General features: G+C 39.2%; 1 long non-coding RNA gene across 1 annotated transcript in view; it reads right to left on the reverse strand.

Annotated features, from left to right (window-relative positions):
- Nucleotides 1-20,953, reverse strand: part of LOC132989393 (uncharacterized) — an 83,087-nt gene extending 62,134 nt beyond the window's left edge. Inside the window, exons 1-2 of the long non-coding RNA XR_009675909.1 lie at nucleotides 20,785-20,953; nucleotides 19,162-19,218 (exon numbers count right to left, since the gene is read on the reverse strand). This is a non-coding gene — a long non-coding RNA (uncharacterized LOC132989393). The remainder of the gene's footprint in view (nucleotides 1-19,161; nucleotides 19,219-20,784) is intronic.
- Between the last annotated feature and the right edge of the window lie 1,170 nt (nucleotides 20,954-22,123).

Raw genomic sequence — 22,123 nt, forward strand, 5'->3', positions numbered from 1 at the left:
TAAAAAATAACCCTGAAAGATCCTGTTTTTTGGAGCGCTAAAGGGATGGCTTATTCAATATAAGCTGATCTTAACAGCTCAGTTTATCAGATACCACAACAAAAATGTTGCAATAGAAATAAGCATAAAATGCAGTATGAATTTGTAAGAAATAAAAAAACTCCAAATTAAGATTCAGCGTTTTGCCCTTGTAAAAAGCAGCTTCTATCCCATGTTAGTTAGCAGGTACATATCAGGTTTTCAGATGTTTGAAAGTTCAAGGCCTCAAAGTATTACTATAGGGTAATTATTCAGTAAAATATGCATTAGGCATTTTTTCTACAGCTCTTTCATCTCAATGACTTTTAAACTGCATAAGACACATATTTGCCAGGATTTTAATATCACAGTATTTTCATTTAATAATTTGTCACTTTTCATTTTGCTGCATTGGGACTTCTTCTTCCTGTTCTGTGTGCTGGTCAACATCATTTTCTCCCCTTAGAGTTACTTAAGGGCATGAATTTAAACCTAATATTAATTAGAATGTAATTAATTAACACTTAATTAACCACTTTAAGTCACAAAATGAGAGACTAGTAAAGAGAAAAGGTTTACCTCTGAATTCAAATGCTTGAATGTGGCCAATGAGGGAATCTGTTTCTTGCCAAAGTTAAAAAATAATTTTAAAAAATCCTCTGGAGCACACTCGTGATACTCTAAATGACCTTAACTTGAGAATAAATTCTCAGGCTATGGTAATGAACTTTATTCTGGCATGAGCAAGAGTAACATCCAAAGACTGCAAATAATTTAAAACGTTGATTCCTGACCTCTACCTGCGATCCTCCAGCAGGGGCCTTTAGTGGTACCTAAAACAAAAGGTGACGAGCCCCCCCAGCTGTGGAACTTTCTCCATGGAGATCTCAGGCAGGCAAACTCCGCTAGGCTACCGGCGCCCCATAAAAATATATTTTTTAAGACAAAATAGTCTTCATATTTGTACAGCAAATCTCCAATGCACTACACACACTTCTAAACGCTGCGCTCCCTTCACTGAGACTCCAGACAGGGATTTAGAGGCAGAACATATATTTAACACCAAGATGATACATTTTCTATGGATCCACGGATCATGTGCAGCCCCAACAGTTACGCATCAACTGTGATCCATTTCACCACTGCTCTTTACAATGTTTATATTGATATGAGATTAAGTTTTATCTGGTTCTAATCTGTTTATTTGCTTTTATTTATTTGTTTTATCGTTTGTCCATTTGTGTTTTTGTCTTTGCCGTGTTTGAAATGTACATTTTAACACTTTGTAACTTGTTCTTAAAAGTGCTTTATCACGATTAGATTTGATTTCGATTCTCGGGGTCACGATTCGTTTCAGAATCTATTTTCGATTCAAAACGAGTCTGGATTCATGATTCAAAGTCTATTTTTGGATTAGTAAATAATCTAGGATCTACTCCGGTCATCTGTGAGACTGGCTGAATTTATAGTTGCTCTATTTGGCATTCTACTGAGTTAAAGAGCTAGCCTTAGCACTTAGCAGGGAGTGGCTGATTAGCCAAAAGAAATCGATTTTTGGAAATTAGGAATCTATTTTTTTCCACCTGTATGAGGTAACACAAGAGACAGATAGCATCAATAACTTTGTACTGATTAAAATGAAAGGCATAAAATTATAGTCATAGAGAGTCATAAAGCGGCACTGCTGGAAAAGTACTTAGGAATGATAAACTATCTCTAGATCAGGGTCACTGGTCAAAGGCGATACAATGTGACTGATATTTTGACAAGCTGTGACAGATAATATAGCTGTCAGATAATATATTGCACACAAAATTTGTTTCTGCCAGATGGTCTTAGGAATAACCAGAAAAAATAATTTAGGAGGACTAAAACGCTGCCTTATACAACAAAAGCATACATCAAATCAAACCTGTGCAAGATTAAATGAACTGAATGTCTCGATAAACACACTCTGATACAGCCAGTGATATCGCATAGTGTTAAACTGTAAATGGATATGAGACGCCTTAAAACTTTAAAATGCTGTAGCCATATATCACTCTGTCTTTCGAGTACACAGGTACAACAATATCTGCTCCTAACAATTTCATGACTTGCAAAATGGCAGGCTTTTAACATGATGCCTCTCTCTTTAATGTGCACATCAGGACAAAGCAAGCGACCAGAAAAAGCAAAACAAAAAAAGATGGCCTGAGTTGCTCCACATCTATGATAAATCACTGCCACTTTTATAGCCTCTAATAAGTTGATGCAAAGCCATTTTTCTTCCTGCCCATCGTTCAAACATTTAGGGCATATTTACAAGGAACTTGTTAAAATATTTAATAATATTTAGTGGCAATTTAGGAGCAGCCTGTCACCGTGAAATTTATTGCCTTTAAGTGTTTAAAAAGGCGATGACATGAATAACAAACTGTCAAAATTTTCTAATTTGCATAGACAGGCTATAACTCGTGATACCTTGCATTAAAAAAAGAGGTTTTTAACAAAACGAGTCATAAAAGACACATTCAAAGTGAGTGATGGCAAAGACTGTTCGACAAAGTCGCAGCACAGAGACAGCCTCCCCCCCACTACAGATGCTTCCGAGTTCAAGTCAGCCAATAAAAGGACATATATCCTGCTGCTTTGACTTATTTATCCTGTGTGGATGAGCTCAAGATGGAACATCTCCTATAGGCAAGCTTAATTAATTGTGATAAAAGGGCTAATTCAGAAGCTGCACAAGAAAAGTGAGCCAAACAATAATATTCCTCACAAATCATCTCTACACGTCAAATATTTCCTCCATAACTTTCTAATTCAAAGTCAGTTCGGACGTGAGGCTTTTGTTAAAGATCCTCATAGAGGCAAACAACCTCCCACGTATCTCTGCTTTTCTGTCAGCGCTCCTCACAAAAATCTTCAGATGAAACGGCCTATCTGCATGGTAAACTCTCATGTCCTTTGTTTGACTCAACAAGCTGGTGGCCATTTTTGAAGCTGGATCTTCCACCAGATTCAGTGATTTTCATGTAAAGTCTCAGTGACCTGGGCCTGCCCTGGCTGTCCTAGTCAGAAAAGGGCCCCCGTTGACACTGATTGCAAGGCTATGAGTAGTCTCTCCCCTGTGCCCTCTCAGTGCAACTCTAATTAATAGCCAATTCATCTTCTCTGATCTGAGCCAGCACATGGAGTAATATATCGTTAGTTTGGCAAGCAAGCTATTAAAGTGTAATAACCAAGTACCAGCACTCGATTTGGAAGAGTAGCACATACTTAACCATGAAGTGGAAACAATTAATTTATTGGAGGATCTCCTGTAACCAATCATTTACTTGCACTCACACTGTGATGCAAAAGCCATCCCCTGTGTTGTGGCACAAGTCAATGACATATTTTGGGCTCAGAGCCTGAAACCTCTTGCACTCTGACCAGTTATGCAAGCATCATCTAAGCACCAACACACTTTCTGCCAGTCCTTTAAATGGACTTCTGTAAGGTAGGAAGCTCATTACAGAAAGTACCCTGCTAAAATACAGGTAACCTGAAAACATTTGCTGAATATTTCCTCAAGGTGTTGTACATTTTTCTCTCAATGGTGTATTGATGAAATAAGTGACCCTGCAAGATCCCCAGTCTTCGAAAAATCTGAGTCTGCGACTAAAAGCTGTGAGTTGCTGACACATTGTCTTCAGATGTGAGAGGGTGTCAGATGCTAGTGTTTTAAAAGTATTTTTTAAGTTTTTGTAAAGTCTTCTACTAGAATGCTTCTATGGAAGGGATAAATCTTTAAACATGGAATCAGTTGACTTTGTAGATCATGTAGTCATCATCAAGCTAAGTAGAAGATAAAAATAAGGAGGCTGGGGGGTTGGGGATGCTTATACAGGAAGGTAATATTGTTAGTTACTTTAAAATTAATCTGATTCCAGGTTTCACAAGAGGGGATTAAATGGATTGTTCCAAACCCTGTAATGACTCAAAGGTTTGTAACCTTTGTAAGGATTTCTGACTTAGGGAGTTAAATGTATCAGCAGTTTTACATTTCAATTCAATTACAAAAAAATGACATGCTATTTCCATTCTTTCCCAGGCTTCACACTGAAGCTTCTCTTTTACCCTTTTCACACATTTGGAAATCTCCTGAAAAACTCCGGAGATTTGGCTACCCGGAGGGACTTTAGGCTATGTGTGAACGCAAACAGCCGCATTTTTTGCTCAGACTTTACCCGGAGTTTCTCCTCCAGACCCCTAGTATTTTTTCCGCAGAAAGTCCGAGTGCGCTGATGTCTGAACGCAGCATCATATACTCCGGAGATTTCAACTCGAGTCAATGGGAAGAGAATGACGTTTATATAGTGACTGCCTAAAGTGTCTGCACGGGATCACTACGATCTCCGTGCACGTAATTAAACGGCTGCATTCTGTTTTCTGTTCGTCAGTATGTTGTTCTCCTCTCTTTTGTGGATGTTGTCATTCCATTGGATTACACATAGCATTGATATAAAGGCAAATATTCTCATTATAACATTGTGTAGCGGACTCTGTTGCTTCGGCCGCTACTTCCGTGTTGTTTATTTACGTCATGTCTTACCTCAGGAAATCCCCCGCCCCCCCTCCCTCTGACAGGGAAAGTCCCCCGCTGTGAGGAGCATATGTGAACGGCTAGGTCGGGAGAATCTCCAGAGAAGTCCTCCTGTAAATATCTAGATATTATCTGGAGTACATATGTGAAAACGTGCATATTTGATGACTTTAGGTTTGTCATTTTTGTTAATGCCTATCAGAGAAACATGTTGCTCCCTATCACATGAATATAACAAAATAACATGTAGATTTAAACCCATTAGCCCAGCGATAAATATAGGAAATGTTCCAATTAAATATCTTGTTTGTAATTCTCTGACACAGTATTCACTAGTCTACTCCTCAGCAGAAGCATTAGACATGTCTGATGGAGATTCCCATCCTATCCCCTCTTACTGCTGGTCCTGCTTAAAGATAAGATAAGATACGTTTTTACTGGTCAGTAAATGACAGCATTTTTAAACTGAAATTATTAGCTTATTAACTTAATTTCTAGCAAGAAAATATTTTGGAAATAAGAAAAACAATGTATCCTACACAGCATGTTCACTTCACTCATCAACTTACTTTATTTGTCTTATCATAAACAATTCTGTACACAGTTGGTAAGAAAAACAATCAGCTCTGTCTGCTTCCTCATGCACCTTTGTACAATAAAGTCATCCTTCAAACTTTGATAATTAGAGGAAATGAGAGAACATTTTTAGTCACAACACTTGCTCTTGTGCTTTTACCCTGCCTCTAAAGCAAAACCTTAATACCCATTATTTTTTTGTAAGAACTAATGACGTTTTTTTTTTGTCTCTCCAGCTTAACAAACTAATTGACAGTTTTTTTTGGGAGGATAGCCCAGATGGAAAAATAAGTACACCCTTAAAGACCCAACTCCCTTGCTCATTCCCTTAGCTTTAAGTCCCTTATTAATTAAACTTTCACCAAGTCAGGATTTTTTATTAAAATGATAAAGTCTGCTGTACCGTAAAACAGAACTAGCCTATTGTCTCTGAAGCTAAAATTTTATTTCTATAAATAAAAGAGGCTTTTTAATACCATCATTTGCAGCAGAGGGACTGGGACCAAAGGATCCACACAGTACAGTAATTAGAGAGATTTTCATCCCCAACCACACTAAAATTGGTCAGCTTTAACCAATACCTTCTGTTCCAACTGAGTAAATACTCTGAGAGTGTTCATTTAAGCATCATGGGATATTATTTACTGTATGGCAAACAGAGGCAGCACCATCATACTCAGGAGAGACTGTTGAGTAAATATGTGTTATCCATGCTGTGTGTCTAGCCATACATCTGCCATACAACTGGCAAACTGTACAGAGAGGGAATGAAGCTCCAGTCAAATATTGACTGGAGCTTTATGATCAGTCACCCACTTGATCAATTAAATCCCTTTTGTGCCAGTCACTATGCAACATTATTTGAAGATCAAAATCATAAGACAGGGATTTGGTTTTGCTTCTCCTTTTCTGCTACTTTTACAAAAAAAATGTAATTATTATGAAACCCACATTTTTATAAAAATGCAAAAAATTATATATAAATGTACAACATGAAAATAACCTTTACACAGATGCAACACAGACAAAAAAGGGGATTAAGTTGATTTAGGTTTGCATATGTTTTTCCATCTGCAAATTAAATTCAAGTGTATGATGCCCTTAAAATGTAACCAGGGCGGGCTGTTTTTTTTTTAACAAGCAAGAAGTTGCTTAACCTGTTCACTGATACACAGAGCAGGTAAGGACATCATTATTGAGAAAAGTTGACTCTGTCACATTGATGTGTAACCAGGATATTAGAAACAGACGATTTCATACTGCAATACATAGACCACTCAAGTACATACTCAAGATAATGCTTAATTGGATTACATCTTATAAAAGTTGTTTTGTTAATTTAAGTTTTTTCCTTTTTTCAGGCCTTATTTTTCTTGAACCACTGTGCTGATAAATGTTTGACTGATTAGCATCAAACACAGCAGCGCTGGGCTGCTTTAGTGCATTATAGTTCTCTAAATGTATTAAGCTGCTTCAACCAAATCTGAAGTGAAAACAGAGAAACTGCCTTGGGGGATCATTGTAAAAGATCTCACGGGACTTCCTGTGAGTGTGGATATGTGTAAAGAAGGTGGAGGAGGTTAACATTACATCAAAACATGTGCAACCTGTTGTGTACATAGAAAACCAGTGTGATGCTTGTCTCTTATGATGTGAAAAGAGGGCGACACTTCAACAGATACACGCAGCTTTAAGGTGCTTTAAGTTGCCAGAAATGTATCATCTGAGCAGAGTCCTTCCAAAGCCACTGCTATACAGGCAGCAAATCAGCGTCAATTAAGAACCCTTTAAACTTACAAGTCAAGCATCACTTGTTGTGCTGTCCATAATGGCGTTTTATGGGTATGAAGCAGTTCTGATAGCTGTATCAGTCTTGTGATGAATGTTAAACTTTAGAGGAAATGTGTCCTGGTAAAGAATTGTGCTGAAAGCTTAGTAGATCATTTGATGCATTTAGTTTTTCAGGGACGCAAAGAAAAGAAAGGATACAAAAGGCTTTGGGGGACTAACATTTGAACCAGTTCTATCATTTCATGAGAATCACACTTTCTTCTTATTCTGAGTAATAAACAATTCAGCCCTGTTTCCCAAATTTTTTGTGTCAGTTTTCTGTTTTCCGCTAACGAGATGTCACTAATATGTACTGGAATGCTGTGTGAATAGGCAATTTGATGGGCCACGAAGAACTTAATGATGTATACCAAATGTGGGGGGACAGCTTCTAAGCGCAGATTTTTGTAGACAAACATAGCTGTTGACAACATTTTCCACCCAGTTTACTGTTTCTGTCAGGCTGAACATTTGAAATTAAGAACAAAATGTTTCCAAGGTATCACAACTGTTAACAAATCAAGACTTATTAGCATATTGCCTCAATTGGTCAAATTGTTTGGACACATTATGAAAAAAATGTCACTTAGTGAGAAAGAAATCATAACACAAAGGAAAACAGAATTCCTTGCATGCATGTGGAGAAAAAAAAACATGTCTGACTGTGCACCTGAGTTACTTTTAACTAATTTAAGAAAACATAACTCAAACATTGCATGTTTTCCATTTACATAAACAGACTCCCATTGTGATGTGAATTTTGTTGTATTGTTCGCCTGTGCACATAGAAACTTATTCGAGCTTAATTTGTGCCACTGTGTCTTCCTGTAAGCAGACCCAGTCATCTTTAAACGGCTCCATTTAAAATGCAATTTGATTATCTGCCAAATTGCTACCAAGTCTTTCCCTCTGCAGCTTGGGGATGGGGGTAAAAATTTTAATTAGCATTTGTGCATAAAAGAGAGGTCTTTGTTGCATTTTGAACACAGCATCCCAGAATGACCACCACTTTCAAAGAGTCATCACCCAAACGATTTGAAACTAATAGATCCAAAGGGAGAGGAGCAGTCCTGGCACAGAGGGGTGGGGAATATCACAGAGGTTTTCAGTGGCACTGACATAAACCCACAGGACATGGCATGTTTAAATAATCCAAAACTTTTCTTTAATCATAGTTTAGAAAATTGGCTGAGATTCTCAGCAGGAGACATCTGCTCTGCCCCATAGCCATTTAATGAGATTCACTGAGGGTTTCCCTTAAAATATTTACACTGTCCCATGGCACAGCAATATTGTCCTAGAATGGGTAGATAAGAGCCAAGGAGGTGTGTTGAAGTTCTTCTAATCAATTTGCTAATTACTGGAGCGGCTATAGGAGTAGCGCGAAGAGTCCCTTCTGGCAAGCTGTATTCTAATAAACGCTGAAAATTTTATTTACTCCCTTAGCCAAGAAGAGTTCTGAAGTGGGATTACAGCAGAGGGCTGATTGAGACAGAGCTGTGTTGTGGTCGAGGTCGCAGTCAAAGGAGCAAGGAGAGTTCTCCAAACATAAAAAGATCTCTCAGGACTTGCACCTTTGCATCTGCTCAGGCAACGGAGATGGCAGACTCACAGACTTGGCACATAAACACCTGACTGCTCTAGCAACATATCAACAAATATTAATGAGTCTTCTGGTTCCTGCATAATAAAACAGGTAAGTGACAATTAACGAACATTTATGCACTATAGAAACCGCACAACTGGCTCAAAAAGCGAAAAATGCATGCATATGGTGCATCCAAAGAAATACTGAAATACGACCATACAATCACTTGATTACTTTAAACATACGAAATAAAGAGTTTTATCCTAATGGGAGCAAAGGGCAGCAGTCCAAGAGATTTTGCCAGACGCTTGGGTTGTGTGTTTGAAGCCGCCCTTGCGCCCCCTTGCACAGGCTGACCCTACCTCCCAACCTCTGTGACTCAGGGCAACCCTGAACCTGTCATAAGACACAACCCACATCTTCTTAAGGGTTGGGGGCTAAATGTGCTGCATCTCTTCACAGCCACATTATCTCTAGGACTCCTTCCCTCTCAGGGGCCTGTAGCCAATGGCATGTTGCCTTTGTCCAGACTGGTCAAAGGTCGGTATAAACTGAGAGCTTAGGGGGCATTACCATAAACGAATCACAAGACACTATGGCAGATGTACAGTAAAGCACAGAGAGAGCAACTTACAAACTTGGGTATGAGGACTGTTCCAGTGATTCCAGTGATATTGTCTGCAACCAGCGTAACCAAGGGTCCAGCAGTTAAAGATTGTACTGTAAGGTTATGCTTTCAAATGTTAGGTTAACAGGCCGGGTTTATTAATGTAGTACTATATTGATTGATGGCTGCTCAGGGAAATTATTTTTTCACCTTTAGTAAAACAACTCAATCTAATCAGTGCCTTATGTCACATTTCAGGACAATTTTGTGTGTGTGTGTGTGTGTGTGTGTGTGTGTGTGTGTGTGTGTGTGTGTGTGTGTGTGTGTGTGTGTGTGTGTGTGTGTAGGGTGACTACTTGTTTTATGACACATAAAAGTTATCAAAATCTTTGTAGCCTGATGCTACAAATAAAAGACAATAACAGAGAAAAAAAAGAAAATCCTGCTCAGTGTTTCCCATCTATTTAATGTCACTGTGTTCACTTCACAGATCATCTTCTTTCCCTAACTCCCATAGTCTCACTGGAAGTCCCTCCAGTGTAACTGAGCACATGATCTTAGTACAATCCAACTGAGAATTGAGGCAAAAACAAAAACACAAAAATCCTGTTGCTGTGACATTTTGTTCCCTCTCACCTCAACGCACGCCAGTCACAATGGACCGGTGTGTGGGGGATCTGTGTTCAAATCACCATGGTGATTGCTCTCTACCTCCCAAGGCTCTCTGGAGGGGGGTGGAGGGCTGGTGGTGGGGAGGGGGAGGGGGAGGGGGCATCAATGGAGTAGGTTTTCAACCAAGCCCACACCCAAAGGCAGTGAAATTAAGGAAAAAGTGGAGAAACAGTGTTACTACATGTGGTGCTGTCTACTCAACAAAAAGCATAACAGAGCAACTGACACCTCAGCAATACACATGTTAACATGTTGAAGCAAACACCTTTCACTCCTTAACCTTAAAGAGCAAAAAATAGAACAAAATGATGCAGGTTCAACAGCAAAGGTCTGAGAACATCTGTCTCCGGGTAAATCATCCTTACATGACAAAAAAGGCTCAAAGAAACAGTGAGCAAGACAAAAGGTTACACCAGCAGCTCAATATCATTGCTTATTTGACCATCAACAATTGAGACACATTCATATTCAAAAGCCTAAATATTAATATTGTTTTTGGAATGCAAAAAATATGTTTTAATCAGGGTAAAGTAATGCTCTGACAGTAACTGAAAAAACAATTTAAAGTACGGTTATAAAGTTGCTGTTAAACCAGGTTTAGACCCCGGCACTAGGGCTTGATATTGTCAATGACCTCACAATACTATAACTTTACAACAATCTAAACAAAACAATTCATTTCAACATTTCCATTCTGATATATTAGAACATTGACTGTAAAACTTCAATATGATAATAATAAGAATCTAAAACTAGCAATACCTGTTCCGACAAAAGTATAAGCCTTTGGCACACAAAATTGTAAACTTTCTTGATTTAAATACCAACCTGTATACAATGCTGGTGCAGGAAAATTCACTGAACACATATTACTGTTATCAGTACGAAAATAAAGGCACCCTGAGCACAATTTTCACAAAATCAGGTGTAAACCTTTTTAAGAGTATTCTTTCTCATTCATCACTCATAATCCAGTGGAAGTTTACAATGGTGTCTGTATCTGCACAGACCCTGGCCTCTGACTGTATTTTAGGGTTTTCTCATCATGTTGCTGTGTTTGGGACATCTGTGTGTCAATCTTGCAGCGTAGTACTCACAGCAATAACTTCACAGGTTGGGACTAAATGCGAACATAGTGATCGCACAGCATCGCTGTCTCTCTTATGTGTCGGTCTGTAACAAACGAGACCTTGAAAGGACTTCACAAACATTGGTGTTTGTGAGTCTGTGAATTTGGCTGTTTGACCTGCAGGTCTGACAGAAGTCAATGCAGACACAAAGTGGGCAGCATGAAGTGTACTGCACGCAAACTATTACTTCTTTGGTGGGTAACTGTTGTGAAACAACATATAACAATGTCTTATGGGGGGTAGATGGCCTAGCGGTTAGGTCGTGCCCCATAGAGGCTGTAGTGTACAACATAGAACTTGAATCAAGGGCCTGTCTTGGACTGTCACTGAAAAATTGTTTAGTACGGAGTACAATGAATTTTGATAATGTTGTCATGTGAAAAATAAAAAATAAATTAATAAGTGAAGCAAGTGCATGATACAACACAGGTGGACGTCAGTGATTAAACCAGCTTGATTTCATTGTTTCCAATGAATGTCCTAACTAGGGATGTGTAACAATATCATCACGTCTGATACCTCCTGGACCGAATCACAACACAGATATCAGTGCTTAATTTCGGTACTACTCAACTTGGGGTTATGTGTCTTGCCCAAGGACACATCGGATATATACGAACCCCCAACCTTACGGTTCAGACGACCAACTCTACCACTGAGACACAGCCGCCCCGCTCCAGTTTTTATATCTTTGGGATGAATTTATTGTGAAGATGCAATATCAGGAAAGGAGGTGTTTTCAGCAGCAGCAACTTAACACAACTGACGTGAAACGTAACTTCAAAGCACACAGATTCAGTTTGGAGCCACAAGAACACACAGTGATTTACAGAGGTGGGGGACTTGAGTCACATGACTTGACTTGACTTAGACTTGAGACAGATGACTTGAAATGAATTTACTTTTAGGACTTAAATTTAGCATTTTTCGAGAAGCAAGGATTTTTTTTTTTTTTTTGAGGTGGGGCATGATAAGTGCAATGCGGAGGAGCGCACGCAGCATACCAGCAGCAGAGGCTAGGCCAATGCAACAGGCACTCAGGGCGCGATCACACTGGCAATAAGTACCGTGCCTATAAGCACTCTTCACCCCTAAAGTCCATTTCGTTTGACCAGTGTGATCACCTGGCACGCTACAGCACGGCACGGTACAGTTCATGCACGAGCACAGGCACGCAGGTACACAATGTTGACAGCCTTCATTATCATTATAGAGAAATCTGGGAGTGTTCTGTCTGTATCTGACTAACATGACTCAAAAAATCCACAATGTAGCTTTCATGTTCTCTGTGTTGTACTCCGATGTGCGGACGCGGACCCGGCCGTGTGTAATTTTTATTTTTATTTATTTATTCATGGCTGCATCTGATTAAAATGACTCAAAACAAGACACAAAGTCAGTAAAACAGCTGTCATGTTCTCAGTGTTCTCCAATGTGCGGACGCGGACTCACTGCGCGTCCCTTTTCTTTTCTTTTTTTTCTCGAGTCCGCCTGTTTGTAAAATGAGCACTCTTCATAATAACATAAAGCTATGTATGTGCTGTATTACAACATTATGTCCAAGAGGTAACCGTACTTGTATGTGTGTTATGTATTTACAATAATTTAGAATTATTGCATTCTATTGGCAATGTTTTTAGAGGCTTTAGCATCCGATTTAAAGTCAGAAAAATAATGTACAAATAAACTAATAATGTACAATAGATATTCACATCATAATGAGCAACCGCTTGTTCACTTTAACCTTTTTTTTTTACTGCTTTGAATTTCTGTTTTACCTGGTCGCACCTCCTGACAACATAAGTTGTAATGACAGGAAAAATGCTGAATAAATTGTAAGTAGCCTATTATTATAATCTCTGAAATTGTAGTACAAGAAACAGAAGGGTATCAGGTGTACCACATTATTAAGCTAATATTAATAAAAAAACAACTTAAAGATGACAGCTGTCTAAACTCACGTCATGTGGAAACTGGGAATTTTGTATGACTTGACTTGTGACTTACTTGACCTGAGCAATGACTTGACTTGCTTGATTCTCACCGCAGTGACTTGCGACTTGCTTGAGACTTGAAGGTTGAGACTTGAAGGTTGAGACTTGAAGGTTGAGACTTGAAGGTTGAGACTTGAAGGTTGAGACTTGAAGGTTGAGACTTGAAGGTTGAGACTTGCGACTTGCTTGTTTGTGACTTGTACATTTGTGACTTACTCCCATGTCTGGTGATTTATAAAAAATATTTCCTATAAGCCATAGAATTGTTCAATATGATCATATGTAAGATTTTTTACAAAAGTTAAATTTTATCTCATTTTAAAGGGAAACTTTAAAACGGGAGGTTTGTTGTGTTGCACAGGAGAGGCGTGGACAGTTTTCTTAACTGTGTGCATGGATTTGCATTGAAAGTCCATGCAAACACTTTACAAATCTGCGTGCTCAGTAAGGTCCGAACGTTGTCAAGCACATAAGCTCTCTCTCTCTATCTCTATCTCTATCATCCAATATGTATTCTGGAGCCAAATCAGACTTAACAGATTTTAAAAAATGCACTGCCTTGCCCTTTTGGTGGCGAAAAGCTAAAGAAGAAGTAAATCCTGAGGGTGTTGCGATAAAACCACATACCGTGCTATTGAGCCACCCTGGATCACCATAAGGAAAATTTCTTCACCGCAACAGCCCTACTGTTTTGTCCACATAAAGATGATGAGCAAGGAGGGGAGGAGAAACTTTTTCAGGGTTTGTTTTGATGCCAGAATTGAAAAATGTGAAATTGATTTCAGCCCTGGTAATATTTTGATAGTGCTTTCAAAGTAATATTTACCGATTTTCGAAACAGATTATTTATTCAAGTCATACAGAGGTGGAATTGTTTTCCTGATTACTGGAAAGTTTGTGTGTGACATCTCTTATAAATACTGTGCCACAGTGACCACCAGCTGATTGCAATGTGCCGACCATTTGGAATTATTTGTTTAAGCCAAGAGAGAAAAAAAGGGAGAAGTAGAAATCGCGCCAATCTAATACAAGGGTCTCAATGGCGTTAAATAGCACCACCCCATGTGGCAATTAGCGCTGGTCTTTGTGGATGAGATGGTATTTTTAGTATGCTGCTTATCTTCATTGGAAGGGGGAAATTTTGCACTGGTGTTTCCTTATTAACATTGATGCAAATGAGTCAGGCAAACCAATGATGCTATCTGCTTGTCAATGCATATGCCGTGCAGTTTTTGCTTATTAAACAGTTGGGTGTGCTTCGTGGATTCTAGGCTTTCTTCTTCTTTCATTTGCACAGGTATAGCGCCAGCAAAAGTACTGATTTTGTGGATATGGCCCTTAGCCTGTCTTTTTTCATGATGACAGAAAATTGTGCTGTTGCATCTTGTGCAGGGTTAACTATTGTTCATATGTGTACATAGTTTGATGACTCTCAATATTCATGAATGCATTTATGCAACGCCAAGTGATCACATTAAATCATACCCTTTAATCTACTCTACTGTGATTGGCTCAATAGGAAGGAGACATCTGATAGGCTTCAGACAATTCCTAACTGAAAAAAATGCATTTGTGAATCAAATCGTGGCAGGGGAGTCTTAAAAATCCCACACACAAATGCAGTGAAGTTAACATTTTACAAAAACAGTTTGTAAATGCAGATTGAACCGTTTGTATTGTAGTGAATATTCTCTTTTGCAAAGTTATTTAAGCTACTGCTGAAGACATCATATTTACTGATATTGATCTTTCATAATAAAATGGGTCTTTATTGTCAAGTATTTGTCGGATATAGACTGTGTTTATCAACAAACTTGCCGAGCTTTAGCGTAGCAACAATAAACAATTTTTCAATGACAGTGGGGAGTTACAGTATTTACAGTCGCTCCTGTGACTACAAGTCAAAGCCACAGCCCGCTTCTTTTAATCTTCTTGGATTGATGACAAGCAAGACATCAGTTGAAACACACCTTTAGCAGGTAGAACATCTCAATGGAGACTCAAATCCGTGCTGTGCTTCCCCAAGTGACACTGAGTAAAGCCATTCCAGGACAGCCCCAGACGGACCAAAAGATACATACTGCAACCGAGCATACCCATTAAAGATCCCATATTCTGCCCTTTTTGGGGTTCGTATATTTAATCTATGTTCCTACTTTTGTACGTTCACAATAGATAAAGTCCGAAAAAAGTGTCTGTTTTCATGTACTGCTCCTCCTCGCTCCCTCTACGCTCTGAGTCCGTCAGCTACGCTGTGCTGTGCCCCCACTGTTAGACCCCACTGTTAGACCCCACTGTTAGACCCCACGTGGGCCAAGTCTGCTCTGATTGGTCTGCCGATCCGCTCTGTCGTTATTGGTCAGTTGCTCAGCACGCTTCTCTGAAATTTCAACATGAGCTGCAGGGCTTTCCACAACGAGCCAATGGGCTTAGATCAGTGATCTCACACTGACAATGACGCCGCACTGACAGATTTTTTTCGAGGGGGGCTAGAACCGAGTGTTACATGCAGCTAATGCTACAGCTAACAGGAGGACGTAGGAGAAGCTGCGTTTCCGCGGACTTTGAATTTTTGCACATAGATGTGCCTAAACATGCACAGGACACTTGGAAAACACACTAAAGGGCATATAAAACCAGAAAAAGCATAATATGGGACCTTTAATGTTTATGTTATTTGTTTACTGCCCACCCAACATGAGGAGGGGGCAGTGCCCTTTGGTCACTGAGCATATAGGGACGCCTCTGCTCTGCTCATAAAGTCAGAGTGGAACAAGCAGAAGACCTGTTTCCATTTTGAATTGTCTTTTTTTCACAAATGACTCTGTAAAGGTTTTTTTTTATTTACTTGCCATAGTAGCCAGTAGGTTGAGCAAATTCACCTGACACTGCACATTTGCCATTTGGTGCGTGGCTTCAAATTAAATTCAAAAACTTACATGCATAGAATCCCTCTAGTTCTGGTGTCGTCCTGGGAAGGATTGATGTTTGTCTAAGGCATGTTTTGCATGCCCCCAGGAAGATAGGAAAACCTGAGTCTCGACCCCTAATACAGTGCAACTATTTTAAACAAGATGAACAGTTATGTTGACTGATTTCATTATTTTCATTATTTTGATGCACAAACAGAACAGTAAAAGGCTTTCTATCAATAAACTTTTTAGATTAAATAGCGAAGGCTCACACAACTTTTTTTGTTGTATTCTGTTGTTTAGACAGAGACCTAAATCAAGGTCATTGTGCAAAAGTGTATTGCAATGTTTTATGTTATAATTCAATTGACTAAAAACAGAAGTGCATAGTTTGGCATAAAGTAAATGCCCTCTTTTTCTATGTTTTGAAACAAGGAATAACTTGAATCAAACTTTGAGATTCAAACAGAATAATAATTCTAGAATAATAAATGAGCGACACATTTTTAAGTATTACGTTGAGAAATGATCTGTGCTGAGAAAATAAAATGTATATTTCATTAAAGTACAGACTTTTTGTGGTGCTGATATACAGAATATTTTATATTTTATACAGTTTTGCACTCAAGTTTCATTATAACCTAGATGCCGCTGATTACATTAGAGAACACAAGCAATGTAACAAACGCAAAAACGACTGTACTAATTATCAGAAGTACAAAATCTCCCTCTGCTGTGGTTTCACTGTGGACTAAGATTAATGTGCCAGACTTGTCTCACATCTGATTTGATTAATGAACAAGAGTACTGTTATATTACTAACGCTGTAGAGTGCATAAGTTGACACTGGGTGACAACACTGAACTGTGAGCTTAATACAGAATATAAAATAATACTGCATTGAATTTCCATTAAAGCAACATGGTTGATCAACCACTACAAGTGGCTGGCAATTTGTCAAATGAGTTAATTGGTCACCAGTTCATCCAATTCATCTTAATGCTTGTTTTTGGACCACACCCAAAGAACAGTGAATTAGGCATGCACAGCAGCCAACAGTTACTTTGAGTATAAGACTGAATCCCTTGTGGTTAACAGTGCCAAAGTCAAACAAGTCCCATTTAGAATTGAGCTTTGTTCCCTTTACCTGTCATTTTAGAGTTCTTCTTCTAAATTGTTACAGCCTACACCGGGTCTTATAGCCAAATACGACTGTTTCCAGTTTGAAGTGTTTACTTTATAAATGCCAGGTGGCGCAAGCACTGAAAAGCTACCGGCTGGGGGAAAGGGCCTGACCTTTATACAGTGTCTAAACGTCCTCACTTTCTCCTTGAACATCTATCCTTAACTGTGCTCTTCTGGTCCCCTCCCTGTCCCAAAGTGGCCAGCTGGGAACGTTGCACATGTGCTGACGTCCCTACTAACCTTGGCCAGTGTAAGGATTACCGTGCATTTACACTCAATGCTCCTTCTTTCCTTAAGACTTATTAAGAATGATAATGAGCTCGGAAAGGGGCAGCATGTCCCTTTTTCAACTCTGTGAAAGCTCTTCTCTCTCTTTCTTGCTGTTCACTCATCCTATAACTCTCTCCAATCTTTTCTCTACCTTTTCTGCTGTCTCTCTTCCTATCACTCCCTCCTGGTCCATGCATCTCCCTCCCTCTTTTCTCTCTTTGCTCTCTCTCTCTCTATCGTATTGAAAGGACCCAGGACAAATTACTAAAAAGGCCATTTTCATCTTTGAACTGCAGGATTTAATCGATACTTATTTCATGCCTTCAAAATCAACCCTATATTACTGTTGTCTGTGTGATTTGTTTATTTTGCTCTAGAATATTCCTTCAGTCGAAGGGGGGAAATACACGGGATGCAATTCACCTTGAACCTCCATTATATTGGATTTCTCTACTGGCTGATCAAGCATGCAAAAAGGACATTTCCTTAGCACTAAAATAAAAACAATAATGATGATTAAAAAAACATGTGTGGTATTTGTGGCGGCATAACAGTACGTGTTAAAGGCAGCATATTTTTACAAGGCAAAACAATATGGCATTGGTAGTGAGAGTATGTATACAAAATCATTACAGGGAGGGCAATTGATAAAGCTTATGTGTTGGGAAACAAAAGTAATGGCTCCTGAAGCCCGACGAATGCAGCCAAGGTCAAAAAGAAAAGGCATACACATTGGTTTAATTTTATACACCCCTTGACAGATGCAGATGGGTACTTATGTGACATGAGGCATTTCACTGACTGATAGGACTGCAGAAAATGTGAATGTTTGAGGCCTCACAAACTGATCAAGTAATGAGATTCAATACTTGTAGTGTGAACCAGGGGCACAACACTACAGGCAACATTTCAAGTGCCGTTTTAAAGAGAGACATGAGATCCAATCAAAAGGCCTAGAGGAACACATCCATAAACACTGAACTAAATACACAAACCAAATTGCTATTAAAACAGCACAAATGGACAATTAGCATCTCTGCTTTGCTCAGCGAAGGAGCATTACCCAGCTCTACTTTCACCTTTAGTGACGATGAAACATTTTGTGAGATGGGAAGCGAAGGGTGAGTGAAAGAGAGGTAGAGAGAGATGGGCAGTATGTTTGACAGATGGATATTGCAGCGTCTCATCAATGCCGAGAGATGAGAACATATACCACCAGTCTGCCGGTGAAGGCTGGCTAGTGTCCAGCTATAGAGATAGACCTCCGTACAGTAGACACATTCGTTCCAGACATACTGTACACATAAGGAGCATCGCGGATGAGGAGTCTTAAACCTCTTGATCTGATCACATTACACCTTTCTTTGGACACAAAAAGTGCATGCAAAAGACAGCAGTGCACGGAGGGGAGATATTGTACCCTGTAGTGTTACCTGCTGTTCAGAATTACTTTTGGTGACCTCATAAAACAAGAGACACCAGGTAAACTTACCTATAGTCTGGATAATGCTTGCTATTCAAATCACACAAAATGGAAGCTGATTTTGTGTCTTAACATGTGTTTTTAAGCTCACCTGTTTAAGTGTCAGGTGTGTGCTTGTTTTGCATGCATGAATACATCTGCAACAGTTAGGCTGAACAGCTGCTACATTATGAGGTTATTATGGGAACTACCTTAAAGCACATTTTGTGCATAATGCATCTTTTTCGGGTTATACAATTATTTCATCTACATCTAATTTGTAAGACAAAAAATAAGGCATCAAACAGGTCATCAAAATAGTCACATAAAAAAAATGTCATGTTTACCTTTAGTTGTACTTGCAGTGGCATTTTCTACATGGAAGGCGGCTTTCCATGAATGATCTGTTTAACCAAAGACAGCAGAGAGAGAGAGAGAAAAAGGATAATTAATTACTTTTGTGAGCTATTGCACGGCAGAGACAATAAACCTGCCTGGTCGCCATGGATATGACATATTTGCTCTGAAAACAACACAATAATTAGCAAAGGAGAAAGATCCGGTGAGAATATGAGAACTCTGGGTTTAAAGTGCCAGTGATCTATTCCTATTCTCATCTTCATCCCTGAGAATAATAACACAGAGACAAGCATCAGCACTGATATTTATAAATTCATAAGAGAAGATGTGGTGACCCTTTACTTAAGCATGTTGAATTAATTCTCTCTTTATTCTGGTGATTTGTATAGATCACAACTATCCAAACATACAGAATATGTACAGTGTTATTAAACAGAATGATTGTTCAAAGAACCTGGAAGTCAGAAAAACCCAAACTAACAGCCACTTAAAGCAGGAATTGCAATAAACATCATATAGTGAATATAATCGTTTGTGTGTGTGTGTGTGTGTGTGTGTGTGTGTGTGTGTGTGTGTGACACAGTGAAAGTGTGCACCTCTGTCTGCCTGAACTTGTGGTGTCAGAAGTGTATAACCTGCCAAATAGTTCAAACATTATGTCCAAATGGTCAAGGTTAATAATAATGCCTGGTTTATGATTGTTTTTATTATGTTATCTATGCATAACAACACTTTGAACCTTCAAATGATTTTTTTAATGAAATCCTGTTTTTAGATTTAATTAAGGCTATTATGGGATGGTGCAACCCAAATTATCCTGCTACAGATGAAATTTTAAGTAAAAGTTCAAATCATATAAACACAATCTTCAACCGCAGAACTTCCGTATTTCGTGCTCAGAAAACTGACTTTATCTAAAGAAGTTCCTCTATTTACGGTAAATGAGACTGAGGAAGGCTACTACCTGTTTAGTGGCAGCCGATGAGTTTCACTCAGTTTTTTATTTTCGCACTTTTGAAGAAGTATTAGAGGACATTATTAACCTGCAGTATAGCTCTGGGCTGCGAAATCAAAAAAAATAGCCTACAGTCCGTCATATCAGTCCTGTTCTCGGGTTGTCGCTTAGGCTATGTGCTTTGCATTTTTTGACGATTTGAGTTCGCTTTAGGAGAGCAAAAAGTAAGAACTGAGGCGAAAAGTTGCATCTTTATGTATTAACTTTACCAGCGCTGTTTGAGTTTAGTCGCCTGCAGTTTTATCCGGTTATATAGCCTCATTTTGACCGTTGTTTGAATTTTCAAAGTTTGGGGAAAGGTTGTTCCTCTCGCCGGCTTTTCCAAAGGTACACTAACAGCATGGGTCTCTCCAGACCTGTCGCTGCAGTCCGCACTGGTGCTGCCACTACTGCATCGCGGATAGAAGTCACACCGTGTTTACACCAAGTCTATGTCCCTGTGTCATCTCTCAGTTGTTTAAAATGCTTGATAGTGCTCGTTTTCTGTGCCAGAGCTTTACCCAGGATCACTTTGTAGTCGCTTTATGAGGTGAATTATGTATTTGGAAATGAAAGGAGCGTGTTCTGTAGTTGAGATGAAAAGAAAAACTCTTACCTCTGCTACTTCGCTGTCGTTTGGTAACTTCCAATTAAAAGGAGTGTCTTAACGATCGATGGCTTCCGGGCTTTTAATAGTAAAGTTGCCACATTATTTTTTTTCAGTTTTTCGGGTTTTATTGTAGCATTTTCCAATTTCTTATAGGGCAAGTCGCCCGGAAGATCTGCCCTGGAGACCGGCTCCAAGTGGGAAGAGGAGTCCTTAATTGAATTTCTCGGTCTGCAGGTGTTGTCTGGAAAACCTGGACCGGAGTTCAGTGCTGGGCCCCGTCTCAGCTGACAGCTTGTCAAAACTGTTTGGTGTTTTCATTTCAGAAAAAACGATGTTAAATATTTGAACAGATAAAGCAAGATGTAGCTGGAACGCCTAACATTCAGATTATAGGTTGAAGGAGCCATATTGTCCATGTTTGCCCAGGTAATTTGCGTGTTAGGGTAAATACATTTTACCAGCAAAAATGCCTTTTTAACTGCATTAAGTGGGGTTTTTTTCGGCACAATGGGACAAACAAGCCTACAAGAATGCTTTCGCCTATCATGTTGTTGGAGGTTAGCTAATGTGAGCATACGACATACTGAGCTACATAATTTATACATAGCTAGCACTTGGCATTCAGAAGTCTTACCAGTCTTTTGGGCCACCTGCTGTTTGTAACTTATGCCCATTATTTCACGACGGTTTGCTAAATTTTCGTGAGCCAGTTCAAGTGGAAAAAAACGTATTTTGGCCTCTTTAATGTTCGACTTTCCAGCACAGTATTTGGTTACTCAGGCATGTTGATTTTGCGCGTCTCAAGCTGCCGAGTCAAGCCCCGCCCCCTTACCTAGATCGATTGTACCTCAGAAGCTACAGTAGGCCAAATGTCATATGAAGGCGTTTCTATCATCTGTCATATCTTCATTAGGCTATCTGTTGCTCTGAAAATCTGAAACGTGTTTCCAAGGTGGATTATTAATTAAGTAAAAGCATTTTATTTGGTATTTTAGTCTCGTGGGAGTTGTTGTCCTAAACCAGGGGTCCCCAAACTACGGCCCGCGGGCCGCATACGGCCCCTCCCCACATTTGGCCCGGCCCTCAGAACAATTCAGAATGCATTTTAAAAATCAAAATTGTAATTGTTTTTGTCATAGGCCTATAAAAGTTTAGCATTTCAAATAAAATGTTCTTTAGCTGTGAACTTTTGTCATTATTAACTCACATGTTAGGGAAGAGAAAATTTGATTCAGAATTCAGGGTTTTTTGTCATTTTGTTCAATGCAAAGAAAAGGCTGTTTGTCTCATCTGTCAAGAGGCGGTGGCTGTTAAAAAAAGCTAAAAAAAAAGTGGACTGTTAGCT

Source organism: Labrus mixtus, chromosome 15 (assembly GCF_963584025.1).
Source record: "Labrus mixtus chromosome 15, fLabMix1.1, whole genome shotgun sequence".
NCBI classification, from domain to species: domain Eukaryota; kingdom Metazoa; phylum Chordata; class Actinopteri; order Labriformes; family Labridae; genus Labrus; species Labrus mixtus.